This window comes from Sciurus carolinensis, chromosome 7, assembly GCF_902686445.1.
Source record: "Sciurus carolinensis chromosome 7, mSciCar1.2, whole genome shotgun sequence".
Lineage (NCBI taxonomy): Eukaryota > Metazoa > Chordata > Mammalia > Rodentia > Sciuridae > Sciurus > Sciurus carolinensis.
The window spans coordinates 3,657,102-3,674,721 of record NC_062219.1 but is presented as its reverse complement, the minus strand read 5'-3'; the positions used below and the strand labels follow the sequence as shown (position 1 = coordinate 3,674,721).

The 17,620-nt window shown below is 38.9% G+C and overlaps 1 protein-coding gene across 4 annotated transcripts in view; it reads right to left on the bottom strand.

Moving 5' to 3' along the window:
• The window catches only part of Pde10a (phosphodiesterase 10A), a 289,793-nt gene that overhangs the window by 128,582 nt on the left and 143,591 nt on the right, over window positions 1-17,620 (bottom strand). Inside the window, exon 1 of one of the 4 annotated variants that reach the window (XM_047559024.1) lies at window positions 7,906-7,910. The exons of the other annotated variants lie outside the window; for them this stretch is intronic. The gene's annotated coding sequence lies outside the window, so the exon portion shown is untranslated. Of the gene's footprint in view, window positions 1-7,905; window positions 7,911-17,620 lie in introns of those variants that run through there. 4 annotated transcript variants of the gene reach the window in all.

The following is a 17,620-nucleotide window of genomic DNA, read 5'->3' as shown; positions in this document are numbered from 1 at the left end:
TTGCTGTGACTAACTTGGTCATGTAGTTAAGAAGCTTTTTCAGTTCTTTAGGATTTGGTGGGAGGAATACTGAGATGCTTAGCAGTGCCAGCTATCAACACTTTAAATTGTAGTAAGCAGAGCTTAACAATCAATACTGGTAGGAGCTCAGAAGACCAGAATACCCATAGGATGGTGGACAGTGAAGACAGGGCTCAAGAGGGTTTAGAGGAGGACTCTTTTGGAATTTGGACTAGAGGTCATTCCTGTTTGTTCTGGCCCATGTCCTAAGACTTCCTGTGAGGCTGATTTTAAAAACAATAAACTTCTTAATGTGGTGGAAGGAATGTCTGGGCAGCATAGCATTCTGGCAGTGGCATGGGTATTGATGGAGGCTTTTAGCCAAGTTTACTGTGATATTCAGGAGCAGAAAGATCTCAAAAACATGAACTTGAAAGGTAGGAGTAAAACTGGGGAAAAGGAAGTTGCAGTTGTTAACAACAATACTGCCACTAAAGAAATCCTGAAGACTCTGTGCAGAGACAATAAGAAAGATGGCTTGAGGGCATCTAAGGAGCTGGCAAGACCACACCCACCTCAGGCTCAAGGAGGTAAAAGTAAAAATTCTCTTTAGAAGAGACTAGTGGGGTGCCCTTCTTGCTTCCCTCCACCATACTCTTCCACCATGAGGTTCAGCCTCACCTCAAGCCCTAAAGAATGGAGACTGCTGTCTATGGACTGAAACCTCTGAAACCAAGAGTCCACAAATAAACTTCTCCTCAACAACTGTGCTGGTCATATCTTTTAGTCAAAGCAGCAAAAAAGCTAAAATACAAATAAAGAAAGGCAAATTTTAAGCCACTCAATACCACACAAAATTAAAGATCATAAAAATTTCAATTATCTCCTATATTTTTTCTGTGCTTAAATACACATAAATATAATTCCTATTTCCTAAGTGTCATACTAAATAAACTATTTTAATTTGCTCTTTCAAACTAAAAATACATTATGATCAATATATGTACCTAAACGTAGGTACCTAAATCATTTTATGATTATGTTACAAAATCATGCTACATTGTATATATGCTGTAAACAACAGACCATTATGCTGCATTCCACTGGCCAAATTATCTTACTTGATTTAACCAATCACAAACACATATAGACTTCCCAAAATTATACACAATGCTAATAGACACACTCTTGTATGCATACCTGTGTGTGTCTCCCTAGTAACAAACGTATTTAAGTCCCTAATGTTTGGTTTCAACAAATATCACTGCTTTGTTAAATGTTTTAAAAGCATAACCTTTGCTCAGTAGGATGTTTCATCTAAACTAATACTTTAATAACCATTTAAAAATTTTAATCTACAAAATGAAAAATGTTATAGCTAAAAGATCCTCAGAGACCATATAGTCCAGTCTAATATAACAGGAGCCATACAAACTCTGACCCCAGTGCCCACCCACATTTCCACACCATGGCCCTCCTCATTCACCATTGATTCATTCCATCTATGTGTAAAATAATCTCCTTCCTAACTTAAATAATCACATTCCATGAGATAACTCTATTTTGTCCAGTGCTAGCTTTCTGATTGGGCATCTAGTAACCAATCATATCACTACTGAGTAAAACAAATCACTTCTAGAGAGTTTCTGGCGTTCCTGCTGGTCCAAGTTATCACTGGGGTCACCATACCCCGTGGCTGTGTGTTCCCAATGCCACATAAAAGCTTGCTTCCATTAAATAACTGAAGTAATCAGTCGGCACTTAGCACTTGGTATACAGGACCAAAGTGTAGAGGAATGGAAGAGGCAGCTTAACAGGGCAACAGAGGAACCACAATGGGGTGCAGTTCTCCTTCCCAAACTCAGTCTAATCATAAAAATGCTAGATTCAGTTGATTGATAGTCAGTACCAGAGGATCCTATCTAGGGAAACTCCAGATGGACCTCGAGTTTCAAAAAGCAAAGATGGTGGGTGTATTAGTCAGGGTTCTCTAGAGGAACAGAATCAACAGGAAGTATGATTATAAAAAGGGGATTTTTAAAAAATAGATTGGCTTCCACTATCAGAAGCTGGATAGTCCACAATGGCTATCTACAGGCTAGAGAGCTGGAAGAACCAGTAGCTGCACAGTCCAAGATGCTGATGCCTCAGAATAAGAGGGATCTATGATGCTACCCCAGTCTGAGACCGAAGGCTTCTGGAAACTCCCTGGAGAATCACTGGTAGAGTCCATTTTGGAAGGGTAAAAGAGCGAGAGTCTGAAATCCTCAAGCAATTGCAGCGGCAATCAAGAACCCCTTCAAAAAGAATCCAGCTTGCATCTGCTGCTGTTTCCTTGTTCTTCCAACTTTTATTCCACTGAAGCCTCCAGCCTATTGAACAGAGCTGCCCACACTTACAGAGGGTCTCCACTTCAGTTCATCATCCCACATGCTAATCATTCCTAGACACACCCTGACTGACATACCCAGAAGCCTCTTAATCTCTGGCATCTCTTAATCCAATCAAGTTGACAATTTAAATTAACCATTACAGCAGGAGTTCCAGATACAAGGCAATGTCAGCTCAAGAATCTGAAGAAGCAGGGAACACCAGACAGTGACAATTGCTCAGCAAACAGGAGTTTGCTGCAGTTGTCACTGGTTTGGTTGGAAAGTATAAGACAGGAGAGCCAGGGAACTCATGTCTTTACTGGAGCCAGGGAGGCCTGGTAGCTTGCATTAGGGCAGCACAAAAAACAACCCCATGCAAGAGCATAATCCCTGGAGACTGCCACTGCCATGACAAAGTCAGAGAAGGGACCAAAACTCCCACTTCACCGACCAGACAAGCTCAGATGTTAAGCCCTCGTGAATCCACTCTCTGGGACTGGGGACAAGATAGGCAGGATACAGACAGAAAAAGGAAACCAGGTGGGACATCTGGAAAATCTAAGGATGGTAATGGAATAGGTGCCAGTTGTAAACAGCTGGCCAGACTTTGCACCCATGGCTCAGTTCTGTCCACGTCTTTCCCCACATCATTACTCAAGCACTCACATTCTAAACGGTCCTATTTTCTCTAAGAATTCTTCATAACTATGTTGGGGGCCTATATTCTTTCGAGGAAATGCCACAAATCTTCTCTCAGAAAAAATGAGCATGCATCCACAAGCTCTGCGTGTGTTTCAGAAGGGGCAGTGTGGACACTAGTTGTATTCAAAATTTGACTGGCATAAAAACTATTTTAAATCTTGAATTCTAAGAAAAAAATCTATAAAATTCTCCTTCATATATTCTAAAGTAACATGCATTCACTTGGTACAAAAACACTAATAAACCAGGCTAAATACATAGTGAAAAAAAGGAAGATCACTGCTCTACTTTCAATTTTATTTTCTAATTGTGTACTGATCCCCTAATGGTAGCCAATATTAGTGTTTAGGAGGTATTTTTCCTCACTTTTTCCATTCCTGAGTAAACATAACCATACAATTACTTGCTGTTTCTCTAATTAAAATGGCATTTAAATACTATATACATTATACTACAGTTTAACTCTGTCACTTAAAAATGCAAGAATATTTCCATGAATTGTAGACTTCTAACTCCATATTTTGAATTAATGTAGAACATTCCATAATATAAATATATCATGATTTATTCAGTATCCCCTTCCTTATGGATATTTAATTTGATTTCAGTAATTTCTGTCTATAAGCAACACCATGATGCTATTACGGGATGCGTATCTTTAATATTTTCACTCTTTAAAAAATATGGACTATTCCCACAAAGGAAACAGTTAGATAGAGGTTAATTTCCTGTGAAAGAGTTTTTGAATAATGCATAATTGAAAGCACAGATGAACAGTAATACTAGCTATGTGATCACTTGTGGGCATATCCAACACAGTATCACTTCCGTGTAAAAACGCATTGTCTGATTTGGTGAAAATGAAAATTATAGTTCTTGAGAACACTTTGATTGAGAAGAACGCAATCTCAGGAAAACTTCTGAAACCTACCAATTCTACCTTCAGACTTGATTTCAAGCATTTTAAACTATAGTAAGACTATGTTCTTTGTCACTCAAAAAGCTGTAAAATATTCCAGTGTGTTTCCAGATCTTCTTGATTTGTACTTTTATTCTAATCAGCTGTAAGTGACATAATTTCTCTGAAGTTTATTCCAGTACACTTGAAATACTGTCATTGTGACCCAGGCTGTCTCTTAGGCCTATTTCCTCTCATTGCAACGCCTGGTGCCTCTATCCAGGAATCACAGCTCCCAGTGACCCTAAACAGTACAGATGGGGCCAGGAGCTTTAGCCCTTTAGAACCTATGCCATGGGCAAGCCCCGCTAGCAATTCTTGGAAGAGTTCTGGTTGGCTAAAAGTGTGTTCCTTCCCTGCAGTCTTAACAATTAGACCTTTTTGTTTCCCCATCTAGCACCTCTGTATCAGGCTGGGACTGGAACTTTGTCTTGCATCTCAGCATGCCTGACAAGAGCCCAGAAAGACTGAGCAGGAACTCTCACAAGGATCCAAATTTGTGTGGAAGGAATTGGTAAAGGAATGAAGCCTATGTGCTTTGTTCCTGCAGCATGGGCAAGCTGGACATCTGCTTGGAATTGACTGATACCTGTACTTCCCTGTGCCAGGATGACGCAGGAGGACACTGCAAAAGGAAAGATCTAGAAACTGAAGAATAAAGTTTACTGATATCCTACCCCTTGGGACTGTCGGGAGGATGAAATGAGATAGCAAAGTACTTATAAATTAATGCTCATTTTTCCCTTATAAGCATGTGTCATGAGACTCTTACTTTTATGATTCACCCAGAAGATGGACACCACAGGCACCAGTGTCCAACCACACCAATCCCAAGTTCAGCAAGTCCCTTTAGAGAGTTCAGCATTGACCAAGGATTTGTCCCATCTCCTTCCAGATTTGTCTGGATCCCTATCACTATTAATTTCAAAAATTAATATAACAAAAAAAAAGGAATGCAGAATTACAGCAGAATGATTTTTAGTTCCCTTTTTCGTCTTGTTATGAGCCCTATTGTTTTATTTGGGGTACCTTTAAGATAATTCAAATATTTTTTAGTTTTTTGTTCCCTTTAAAAGAGGATTCTGAAAATCTTATGCAAGTTTTAAAGTTGCCTTACTAATAAAATTTGTTATTGATAAAGATGTACAAAATAGTACTTCAAATAAAACATTTTCTTTAGACTTTAAACAACCTCAAAAAGTGTATGCATATTAAAGAAAACCACTTGAATAACTACTTCAAGGAATACAATTATATAAAGCCCAGGAATAAGAAAGAGGTTTTTCTCAAACTTAAAAATAGCATGTATTAAAAAGGTCATCCCTTATATTTTTCAATATAAGGAAGTCTTATCCATGCATAACTGACATGCATGTTTAAAGTGAACAAGATGACAGATTTGAATGTGTGAATATATGTGAAGTCACTGTCACAATTAACACATACATCAAAAAACACGCCCACAGACCTTTGTCATCCCTCCAGATTCCCATTCCCAAGCAACACCTACTGCAATGCCTAGGTTTTGTATGAACACAACACATAGAAAAGTCCTCATCTATGTCTTGCCTCTTTTACCTAGCATGACTGTTCAAGATCTATCCATGCTGCTGCCTGCATCCATAACTTACTCTTTTTCTTGCAGAATAGTACCCACTGCACGTTGGGCACACTACTCTAAGTCCATTCACCTCTGGTGCACGAGTTGCTTGCAATTTGACTCCTATACAAGTTTTCACCTTGACAGTGACATCTAATAAGCTCAGGGCCTCCACGTCCTCCATAGCCCTTGGTCTGGTCACCATCTGAAGTAGGGACAGTTCCCTGTATTTTTGCATCCACGGCTTTAACGAGTTCTAATTTGTACACATAGCAGTCACTCCTGTATGTGCATACTTCAGTGAGTTCACACAACTGTAAGCAGCACACGAATCCAGTTTCAGAACATTTCTAGTGCCAGCAGAGAGCTCCCCCTTGGCCATCTCCACATAATCCCTTGTCTACCCACGGCCCAGCCTTCTGCAGTGACACGGCTCCCTCCTCAGACCTGCTCTTACTGTACTGCTCTCACGATGTGCACCGATGACTTCTGGTTCCTTTCAGTTGGCGTGTTGTCACTGAGACTCACCCGTGCTGGAACACGCATTTGTTCCTCACTGCTGCGTCATCTAATGAAGGCCTCATGACCTCACATTTCATGGGCATGTCACATTTACTTTACCCACTCACCACATGATGTCCACTGGAATTATGTCCATTTGGAGACAGCTGTAGAGACTGATGCTGCTATGAAGAGTCATGTATGTTTCTGGATTTGAGCATACTTTCCCTCTTGGTATATCCTCAGGAGTAGTACATGGTGAATATAACTTTGATAACTTTTAAGAAATGGACAAACTGTTTTCCAAAGTACCTGTACTATTTCATTTCCCCAAAATCAGGCATAAGTGTTAAGAGTTCAACCGTATCCTCACCACACTTGTTATTGTCAGTTTTATTACATTTAAGAGTATAGAATATGCTATAGTTTGGGTGTGAGGCGTGCCTTTATATGTTTTGTATCTGGTGAGTGGAGTCGCACCCTGTGCTTCCTGATCATCCTGTGAGCCGCTGCCTCCACCACACTCTTCTGCCATCATGTTCAGCCTCACCCGAGGAACGGAGCTGGCTGCCTACTGACTGAGCCCTCTGAAACCATGACCCCCAAATACATTTTTCCTCCTCTACAAATGTTCTTGTCAAGTCTTTTAGTCACAGCAGCGAAAAAGCTGCCTGAAACAGAATAGTTTCTCATTGCATTTCCTAATAATCAATGATATTAAGCATCCTTCATTAGACACGTATATATCTTCAAGATAATGAATAGTCAACTATGTTGCCTTCTTAAAAACTGGGCGTGTGCCTTCCTATTTAAGAATTTTTTATGTATTCTGAGTTCAAGTCCTTAGTGAAGTTGTTTAATGATTTTTTTTTAATTTTAGGCATTATACTTTTGGTGGCATATGTAAGAAATCTTCCCCACCCAAGATGATGATTTTTATCCCATTTTTTCCTTAGAAATTTTAGAATTTAGCTCTTAAGTTAGGCACATGGCCCATATTCAATTATCATATGATCTGAGGAAGAGGTACAGTTTTCTTCCTTTTTCCTACATATGGAGATCCAATTGCTCCTTACCAGCAACACTCCGCTCAAATTTCTTTGGTGTCTTTGTTGACAATCAGTTGGCCAATTTACTTCTCGACTCTGTGTTTTGTTGATCTCGTGTCCCTCTGTGGCAGCACCAATCTTGCAGCGTTCACACAGTAAACACTGGAATCATGCTTTCACGTCCTCTTCGGAACCTTCATTGTCAATGATTACCATGGCTCTGCTGTTCCTTTGCACTGCATTATGTAGGTTACAAATGGCTACTCAGTTTCTACAAAAAGATCTGCCTGGCTTTTGAGGAGTGCACTGGATCACTCTGGGGGAACTGTCACCTTGACAATACTGAATCTTGTAGTTCATGAACATGAAATCTGTCTCCATGAAGATTCTTTCATTTCTTTCAGCAATGTTTTACAGTTTTCACTGTACAAATTTTACACTTCTTTGGCTAAATTTGTTTCTAAGAATTTATTTTTTGATATTATTGTGAATCATAATCATTTTCTTAATTTCTTTCAGATGTTCCATTTTTCATACATAGATATACAACTGAGTTCTGCATAGCCATATATTCTGAGTCCTTGATAACTCGTTTATTAGTTTTCTATGGAGTATCTGGAATTTTCTACATAGAAAAACCTGTCATTTGTGACAAGTCAGTTTCAGTTCTTCCAATCCAATTTGGGTTATTTCTTTGCCTATTTGTTCAAATTAAAAAGCTACCTTCTATTTTGCTGGGAGTTTTTATCATGAATGTGTATTCAGTTTTGTCAGATGCTTTTCTATAGTATTAACTGAGATGATCATGTATGAGAAGGTTGTACTTTTATTAATATGGCCCATTCCATTAAATAGACTTATTGATATAAAATGAACTTTGTATTCCAGGAATAAATTCTACTTGGTGATTCATACAAGTATCTACTCTGAAAATTTGAAATCCTAAGGGGCCCAATATCTTTCAAGTGTTGGAGTTCAGATTCTGAACCATTTCAGGTTTGGACTTTCAGATTAAAGATGCTCAACCTCTAAAGTCTACGCCAATATTCCAAAATCCAAAAAACCTTCACAATCTGAAACACCACTGGTCCTAAGCATTTTAGGTAAGAGATATTTATCCTGCATTATCTTTTTAATATGTCATTGGGTTTGATTTTCTTACTTTTATTTAAAGATTACTGTATCTATGTTCATGAAGAACTCTGATCTATAGTTTCCTGTGATATCTTAGTTGACTTTGATAACAGGGCAACAGAGGACTCACAGAATAAGTTAGGAAGATTTTCCTTCTCCTTTATTTTCTGAGTTTGCAATGGGTCCATATTATTCTTTGGTAAATTTTTAACAGAATTCACTAGGATGGTGACCTGGGACCAGGCATTTTGTTGTGGGTAGAATTAAACATCTTAAATATTACTACCGGTCTGATGATCAGGCTTTGTACTTGTTGAGTTCTGGTGATCTGCATCTGTCTAGGAATCTGTTCCTTTCATTTAAATCATCCTACTCTGGCATAAAGTTGTTTCTCCTCCATCCTCTGCAGATGGGTCTATCCATCAGTGAGGAAGCATATCCAGAGTTCAGATTATGTTCAGTTCCAAGGACCAACCATGGTGAGCTGTAAAATATGGGGGCCTTCTCCAGTCTCCACTGTACATGTTCATCCTCAGTTAGGAACAGGGTTAATCCTGATCCTGACTGAAACATGGAGTTAGAAGAGGCATACTGCTGGTCAGTTCCCCAGTCACTGACTCTAAAACACCATGGGATGAAGGGTAAAGAGACTGCCTGCTACTCTAAGTTGAGTGAGTCCCTTCAGTTGTAGAAGGGAATTTGTCAGAAGCTCTGTGACCATCCAGGGACAGGGCTAATGAGAGCAGGTCCAGGGCACATAATACCACATGTTCCCCCAGTGGTTAACATATATTTTAATGCTTTTCTTGGATTACTGCATTACTTTCAATGATTTCCAGAGCAGTGAAATAGCTGTTTTTGTCAACTTTTTGGGGACATATCCTTTGTATTGTCATATTTCTGAAATGTTTTCGTGGTCATAGGTTTAGGAAATAAATATGTATAAGTCCTCACAAGTTAGGCAATATTTCTTCTTTTGGATGGTATTCTTTCAGGAGATATTCTGAAATATTGTTGAGTTTATTTCCAATAGAGGACTGGCAAATATTTTACTAGGGTCTCTCTGAAGACATTAGGTTCTGATCTGTGGCATTTGCCAATCTGTGGTATAAATATACCAATGGTGTGCTGAAATCAGCCTGAATTAAGCTTCCACAATCTAATTTTTAAATTTTTAGGAGTTTTGTGATATGGTTGTTAAATATTAACCATTATTAAAAATATAACCATTACTGAAAATTATATTATATAAAATTAAAATTACATAGATTATTTTTCAAAGATAACAAATCATTACAACCCCCCACTGTCTGATTATTATGTAATATTTTACTATTATCTACGATCTGGAGGTCAGGTCTACTGGTTTGTATGGTGGAAATACTACATTGTACTGTGCAACTATGCATCTCTTTCTTTTTTAAATTCTTATTGGGTGACCCTCATGGTCAGTAGCTTGTAATGAGCCAAAATTGGAAAACTTAAACATTGTGTTAATTGAAATTTAATAATCAGCTCCCCCTGAGGAAAATTTAAAAACCCTGATTTGTAGCATTTGCTGATTTCTGTGATTTAAAATTACCATAGCTGACTTCAAGCCACCGACTTAACTATCAGCTAGTTCATCAAATTCTTGTGAATTTATCAGTTGGATCATCTAAAGCAAGTCTCTCCAATATCCCAGTGATTCCTTCTATTTATATTTGTCATCAAGTGCATTAATTTGTATAATTCTGAGTACACAAGACACTGTGAGAAAGTTAAGTAATTTCTGTAATTTGTATAAACCTACACAGCTGCATCCTTGAAACACTTTAAAAGTCTTTAAAATAAAGGGTGAATGGATATGATCAGTGCATGCTACATGCATGTATGGAAATACCACACATTAAATAGATACTATACATGCTATAAAACTTTCAATAAAAATAAAGCAAAATAAAATAAATAGCATTTATTTCACAGATCTACTCTGAACAGGTTGGGGAAATGTTGGAGCAATTCTTAAGTGCTCTAGAATTAAAAATTGAATTGTGAACAAGAGCTCACTTACATGAAAAGCAGCACTACATTAATATTTCTTAATTGATAGCAGACCTACAAATATTTAGTAGCCAACTACAAATTTGCTTTAAGTCTAGTTTTATCATAAATTGTCTTTCAAAACAATGAAAATTATCAGAGTAGATAAAATTCAGACTATACAACACAACTCATGTTTCATTTTATGATGTCAAAAGATATCCAGTGAATGAAGAGGTTTGGTAAAGATTTAATTATCTTATAAATAAAGTTAAAGAAATATAATATAATAGGAGAAAATATATTTATACTAGATAATTCACCTGAGCGGTGGGCTAATTATATGAGAGATTTTCAAGGAGAATATTAACTATCTGATAGATTATTTTCATGAAAGGGCAGTAAGCAAGCACTAAGCATTGCTAGTGTGATGGAAATTAATTGTGTAGTGATATACACTGATTGCAAGTTTTATGAAAAAATATTTTAAAACTTTTAATAGTAATTTCCCAAACATCCCCTCTCACACACTTTTAGATTTGCAAACCAAGTTGTCTGTTAAGATGGGAATATTAATGAATTTGAACAAAGAAAAATGTCACCAATATACTGAAATGGTCTTCAATTATCAAAAATGCCCTGAATTTAGACAAATACATCATATTTTTATATCTAACAATGTCAGAAAATAATAAAATGTTAATATAGAACTGAGGAAATTAAATGAATATATACATTATGAACAGCTTTATTAAATTAAGTAATTACATAGTGTTTAGAAGTTTTCTTTCATAGACCATTATTTCTTTTTTTTTGGTATCAGGAATCGAACCCAAAGGCCTTAACCACTGAACCACATCTCCAGCCCGTTTTTTTTTATTTTGAAACAGTGTCTTGCTAAGTTGTTTGGGCATTTCTACGTTGCTAAGGCTGGTTCTGAATTTGCGATCATCCTGCCTCAGTTACCAGAGCAGCTGATAATTTCAGCCCTGCACCACTGTGCCTGGCCATAGACCATAATTTCTTAAAGAACTTTAGTCTTACATTAAGAGCCACTCATGGGAAATCTGGAAAATTCTTAAATTGCAGTCTTCATACCCCTTTATACACTTAAACATTAATATGAATGCAGAGTTTTATTTGTATTTTAATAAGTACAATATTTATATTTAGTATAACTTTAAGACTGGGTATTTTAAAGTGCATGCTTATTAATTTATTGAAAAATAATAAATCCATTACTCATAACATACATATTTTTATTTAAAATAATTACTTTCCAAAATAAAAGAATTACTTTCCAAAATAAAATAAAATAACGGGGAAAGGGAAACTGTTTCATATTTTTGTGAATCTTTAAAGTTTGGCTTAATTTTAAGAAGTTGGATTCTCTAACCTTGTGCAATTGAATCTTTAGTGACATATGATTTTGAATGAAATATATGAGGAACATTTGATCTCAAAAACAAGTAGTTGGGAAAGGGAGGATATTTTATAGGTCTTTGAAATAATCACATACCTTTTCAAATAATACACCAAAATAGTTTCTAAAAGATTGGCTGCAAGTGGATTTCACAGCACTCTCCATGGCCTCTGACCTGGTTTCTGTGGTCGATGCTGCGATGTACCACGCAGAGCCCTCTGCCAGGAAGGACTTCTTCCCTGCTTGCTGAGAAGGCTGTTCTGAAAGCCCAACTCTTCCAGGACTGCCTCCAGTGAAGCAGTGGAGGATGCCACCACTTCTCAGTGACCCCGTGGCTCACCTACTGCAGAACTCCATCGGGGAGGCTGTGCTGTGGAGAAGTCCCTGCTGAGCCTCCCCTCTAGCGCCCATGCTGCCTTCTCTCCTGTTTCCGTTCCTTCCCTCCTTTCCCGCCCATCACGTGTGTCTATCCCATGAGAACTCCCCGGCACACATGCCCCACACTAACCTCCACTTCCATCTTCTGACAGAAGGAGGCCAAGGGAGGCAGCATCCAAGGAGTACAGTGCAGCACTCACTTTCAGCAAGGTCCACTGTACTGACACCCGTGTGGGCACCAGTGGGACTGAGCTGCACAAGAGCCCTGCCACCTCCTATTATCCCTTTCTCTGTTAAGCCCTACGGCCCTCCCTTCCTAACTCACCCAGTTGAAACTCCAGCGCACCCACAATCCCTCCCTCACTGCTACTTGCTCTCCCAGCATTCCACAGTCCACTGACTTGGCAAAACCATGACCCTGGTCAGGTGGGACCGAATGCCTACTTTATCAGGCTGACTGGTGCTCCATATGAAGGCACGACCTGCATCCCCAGAGGGCCATCAATGCTGCCACATCAAAATACAAAGAAGACACCTGGCAATTGCAGATGACTATTTCCCACCTTTTGCCCTTTTTTCAAACTTCCGATACCTCTCACCCAGCCTCCCCATGTGCAGTGAGAATGAGAAGTGATCTGGGAACATTCCCACACTCTCCCACCACCACCTGCACTAATGCATCCAGGGATTCAATGTGTTTCCTCCTACCTATGGTCAGCCCTCAACTTGGTGCTACATGCCAATCTCTCACCCGGTCAAGGGCACCCCTCCAGCAATCCACTCCCCCCACCCCGCATCAATAAATTCCCTTAATGAAATATTCCCCATCCACATATGAACAGTCCCTTTCTTCTTCCATGTTAAAAGCAAAAACCTCTCCTTCCTGATACAACTTCCTTTCACCTCTCCTTCAAAGCAAACCTCCTTCAAAGTCTCCAAGTCTCCTCCTTACTTCTGAGTGACATTATTTCCAAAGAAGTGCACACATCTCAAAGAAGTTCTATCACCCATTTTTGTTGATCCAGATCAAAGAACTTTCAACCACTAGTGTGCATAAAAACTTACTTGACAGCAGTGCTTCTGCCCAAAATAGGAACACACTGACAATGTGGTACCACCTCACATGTTACAAATGCCAGGGCAATTGTAAGCAGCTTTCACAGGTCCAAAAGTAACTTCCATTACTGTGCGGGAGGGAGGTCCCCAGGAGAGCCCATGGGGCTTCCAAACAGGCTACAGATTTCTTCTCTACTTATACAAATGAAATCAGTGGGGAAAACTGAACAGGATTTCTTCCTAAAAAAGCATTCTGCACTTCAAATTACATAATTATTATTCTCCTTACCATGTTCTTATCCACAGCTACAAGACCACAGAAAAATATAATAAAACCTACCTTTAGATAATGCATTCTAGGGTACTGAAAACAGACTAATTTTCTATGGTAAGAGCAAGAAATAATATAATTATTTACATATTATAATTACTATATTATCATTATATATAACTAATTATATATAATTACTATTTTATTATTTAATATGATTAAATAATATAATTACTCTAAAGACTTCAGTTTTCAGTTAATATGAAGAACTGTATTTTTAATATAATGTGTTAGAAATACAAAGTTTTGTGTATGTGTGGGTATACATATATGTATCAGTCTCACCTGAGACCTGCAGTGCTTCTGAATTATTCCTTTCCCCATTTAATCTCTGTTCTTTCAAATGAGCATTCAACACACCCACGTGGCAATGCTGCACAAGGTCAGAAGCTTGGTAAACACAACACAAGCACTGTCACGTGGAAAAGGCAGAGAGTGAGCAAGAACAAATGGGCTGACATTCACAGCTGTATGCACAGGGTGTCACTATGAGGAGCAGCATGAGTGTGCTCTGTGCTCTGCATTTGGTGGCGTGTACATGAATCTACACAAGTGTTAGGATGCACAGAACTGAATGCAGAAAAAACAAAGAGTCAGATGTTTCTAAGATCATTTTTAATATCTACAGCTGTGATTCTGTGAATGACGTGTCAGGTGCTGGTCCTTACATCAGTCTTGTGAAGCAGATTTTATTCATTTTAGTCATAAGGAAACAGACTCCAGAAATTATGGTCAAGTAAGTAAATGAAGTTATTCAGGAAAATATTTAGTGGCAGTTCCCAAATTTAAATATAAAACTGTCTGATCAAAAAGCCTGCCCAAAATATTCTTCATTCAGATCCATGAATCATGAGAACAGAGCAATTTAAATGGAAGGATGAAAAGAGGGCACAAGTTAAAATGATACTAATGTGTCACTGGGATCAAAGACCTTTACTGAAATGGAAGGGACTTTGCATAGCAAGGATAAAAGATGAGGGTGAGACGTTTAGTCAGTTTCCGTAACTTAGCATGAAACTGACATTTGGGTATTTGAAAAGTTATAGAACACTTTCACATTGACATCAGTGGCATTTAAGAACAGACTAGAACACACTGCAAGTACTTCCGCATTTGACAGACGTAAATGGATTCTAACCCAGTGAAGGCATTCAGTGTGTTCTCAGCACACAGTGCTGACCTACTGCCACCATGAGGAAGCTAAGTAGACCTGCAGCCGCGTTTGCCACTACTCAGGTCACCCCTGCCTACAGCGCTGCCTCTGGGAGGCAGCTATTACTGTCCAAGAAGAATATATGCTTTTTCACACCAATAAAATTGTTAAAATTAAGTTTTCTACAGAAAGATTATAATGTGTTCACTATAATTAGTAATATTCAAGAGGGTAGGAAGAAACTGAGTGAAAAAATAAAATCCAGACCTCGTTAAACCAAGATCTTAAAATAAGCGATGTGAAAATGTTCTCCAGAAACCTGCTGTATACAGGTGGACTAAACAATTGTATGCCTAGAAGTAGAATGACCAGGAGGCAATAGAATTGGCCAACAAAGTCTGCGTTGTAGGTGACTTTTCAGGCTTGGGGAGAGCCCAAGCAGTGTGCTTCAAAGTTAACTGTAAAATTTGCCAAAAGAAACACATCTTAACACCCGTGGTTAAGGCATCTCTCTCTTTTCACTCTGATCTGCTGAACCCCTTCCACTTATGTTAAGCAACACTAGAATGACCATCATATTTTCAGGATCCAGATAAAATCATTAAGTTGGGGACGTATTTAATGTGGATTTAGTGGGACACATTTATGAGCTTCCCAGTCACTTCCATGCACAGGTAAAACATTGCTTGTCCTCCCGGACATACACCTAGCACCTCTTGTACAACCCATCCCAAGTGGGGACACTGGGCGCCAGTGACTGATGCATGTATGTTAATGTATGTTTTCACTCCAAAGAAAACTTGAAAAGCCCTAAAAATGTTCTATCTTATAAATGACAGCACTCTGAGGCAGGTTTTCTGAGCTTTGACAACAGTCCTAACAATTTACCTAAAAATTTGCACTAAAGATACAGTATCCCGAGTTTTTGTTGCTTATCGATCCCCTGCTGTTTACCCCATTTGTCTGCTGTGACCACCTGCAATCTACCAGCGTATCAACAATGTCTTTTTTGAGTGTAGATTGCTCACTGGCAGGTGCCTATCATCCACCATTTGCCTGCCTCGCCTGTCCATCACCTGCCTTACACCTATCCATCACCCAACGCACGAGGTTCACCTCCCCATTGTCTGACAACAGTCAACAAACTGATTGCCAACCACCAGTGGAGCACCAGCTGCCTGCTGTTGCCTGGAAGTTCACTGTTACAGTACCTGCAGTACCTACAGTACACGTGGCTGATGCCATTTTGAGACAACAGCCAGACCCCATAGGACCCCTGGCCAGACTGACTGAGCCCCGTCTCCAGGAACCCTCGGATTGACCGATCACTCCCTGCCTCTGGGACCCTCACATCGACTGACTGCTCCCTGCCACCAGGACCCCCAGACCAACTGACTGCGCCCTATCACCGGGACCCCAGACCGACTGCACCCAGCCTCCAGGATCCTGCAACCACACCAAACACACCCGACCTCCAGGACCCCTGCCTGACCAACCACACCCCGCCTCCAGGACCTCCAGCTGACCACGTCCACACCCTGAGCTGCAGCTCCCCATTTGCCAACACATTTGGAAGCCAAAGCAGCCATCTTGGATAATCCTGGAAGCCATAGCTCTGATCTTTAGGTGGGGCAAATCCCATCCTGAGACGCCTGCTGGAGACTTGAAGCTCAATGTCAGGTACCTCTCATGCATCAGGCTACTGAACCCTGGGAGGTTTCATTACTATATGACTGTTATACTGTATATTTTCTCTTTTGTTTTTTCTCCTTATTGAAAAATTTTAAGTTTTTATTTCTTAACTTTTCTTGCTCTCTTTTCCTTTTGTTTACCTGTTCCCTCGGAGTCTCTTTCTCCTTTTTTTGCATGCTAACATCCAATTTCTTTGATTACACTCTCACCCTTTCTATTATCTAGAACTTCTGTATATTCTTTTCTTATCCCATTAACAGCCACATTCTACATCCCTCTGCATCCTCTTTGTCCTCCATTAGAAACTGCAGACCGTATTGCAAATCTGTTTCTTTTACTGAAGATAATAGTTAAACTCATTCTGTTTATTATGACAATTTTGTTATTGTCCTCATAGGGGCTATTTGGTCTAGGATTGCATAGTGTCTGAATTGGGCACGGCTAATATTGATCTCCCCTTAAAGAAAAGGTTTTGGAAACCTATAGGGCTACTATAAGCCTATGGGGGAAATCTGAAATACCCCAGATCTGCACTGCTAGAGGGGAAGATACATGAACAACATGTAAAAACAAGGGAAGAAAATGATCCAAACAAATCTAGATTCTATATTAATATAATCCAATGACAGTATGTTAGAAGAAATGTCAGAAAATGACTTCAGGTTATACATGATTAAGATGATTCGTGAAGCAAAGGATGAGATAAGAGAGCAAATGCAGGCGATGAATGACAATACCAATAAGCTGAAAGAGCAAGTGCAGGAAGCAAAAGATAATTTCAACAAAGAGATAGAGTCTCAAAAAAAACAAACAAACAAACAAACAAATGGAAATCCTTGAAATGAAGGAAACAAAAAACCAAATAAAAACAATGGAAAGCATCACCAACAGACTAGACCACTTGGAAGACAGAACCTCAGACAATGAAGACAAAATATTTAATTTTGAAAATAAAGTTGTCCAAACAGAGAAGATGGTAAGAAATCATGAACAGAATCTCCAAGAACTATGGGACATCATGAAAAGACCAAATTTAAGAATTACTGGGATTGAGGAAGGTACAGAGATACAAACCAAAGGAATGAACAACCTATTCAATGAAATACTATCAGAAAATTTCCCAAACCTGAAGAATGAAATGGAAAATCAAATACAAGAGGCTTATAGAACACCAAATGCACAAAATCACAACAGATCCACACCAAGGCACATGACAATGAAAATGCCTAACATTCAAAATAAAGATAGG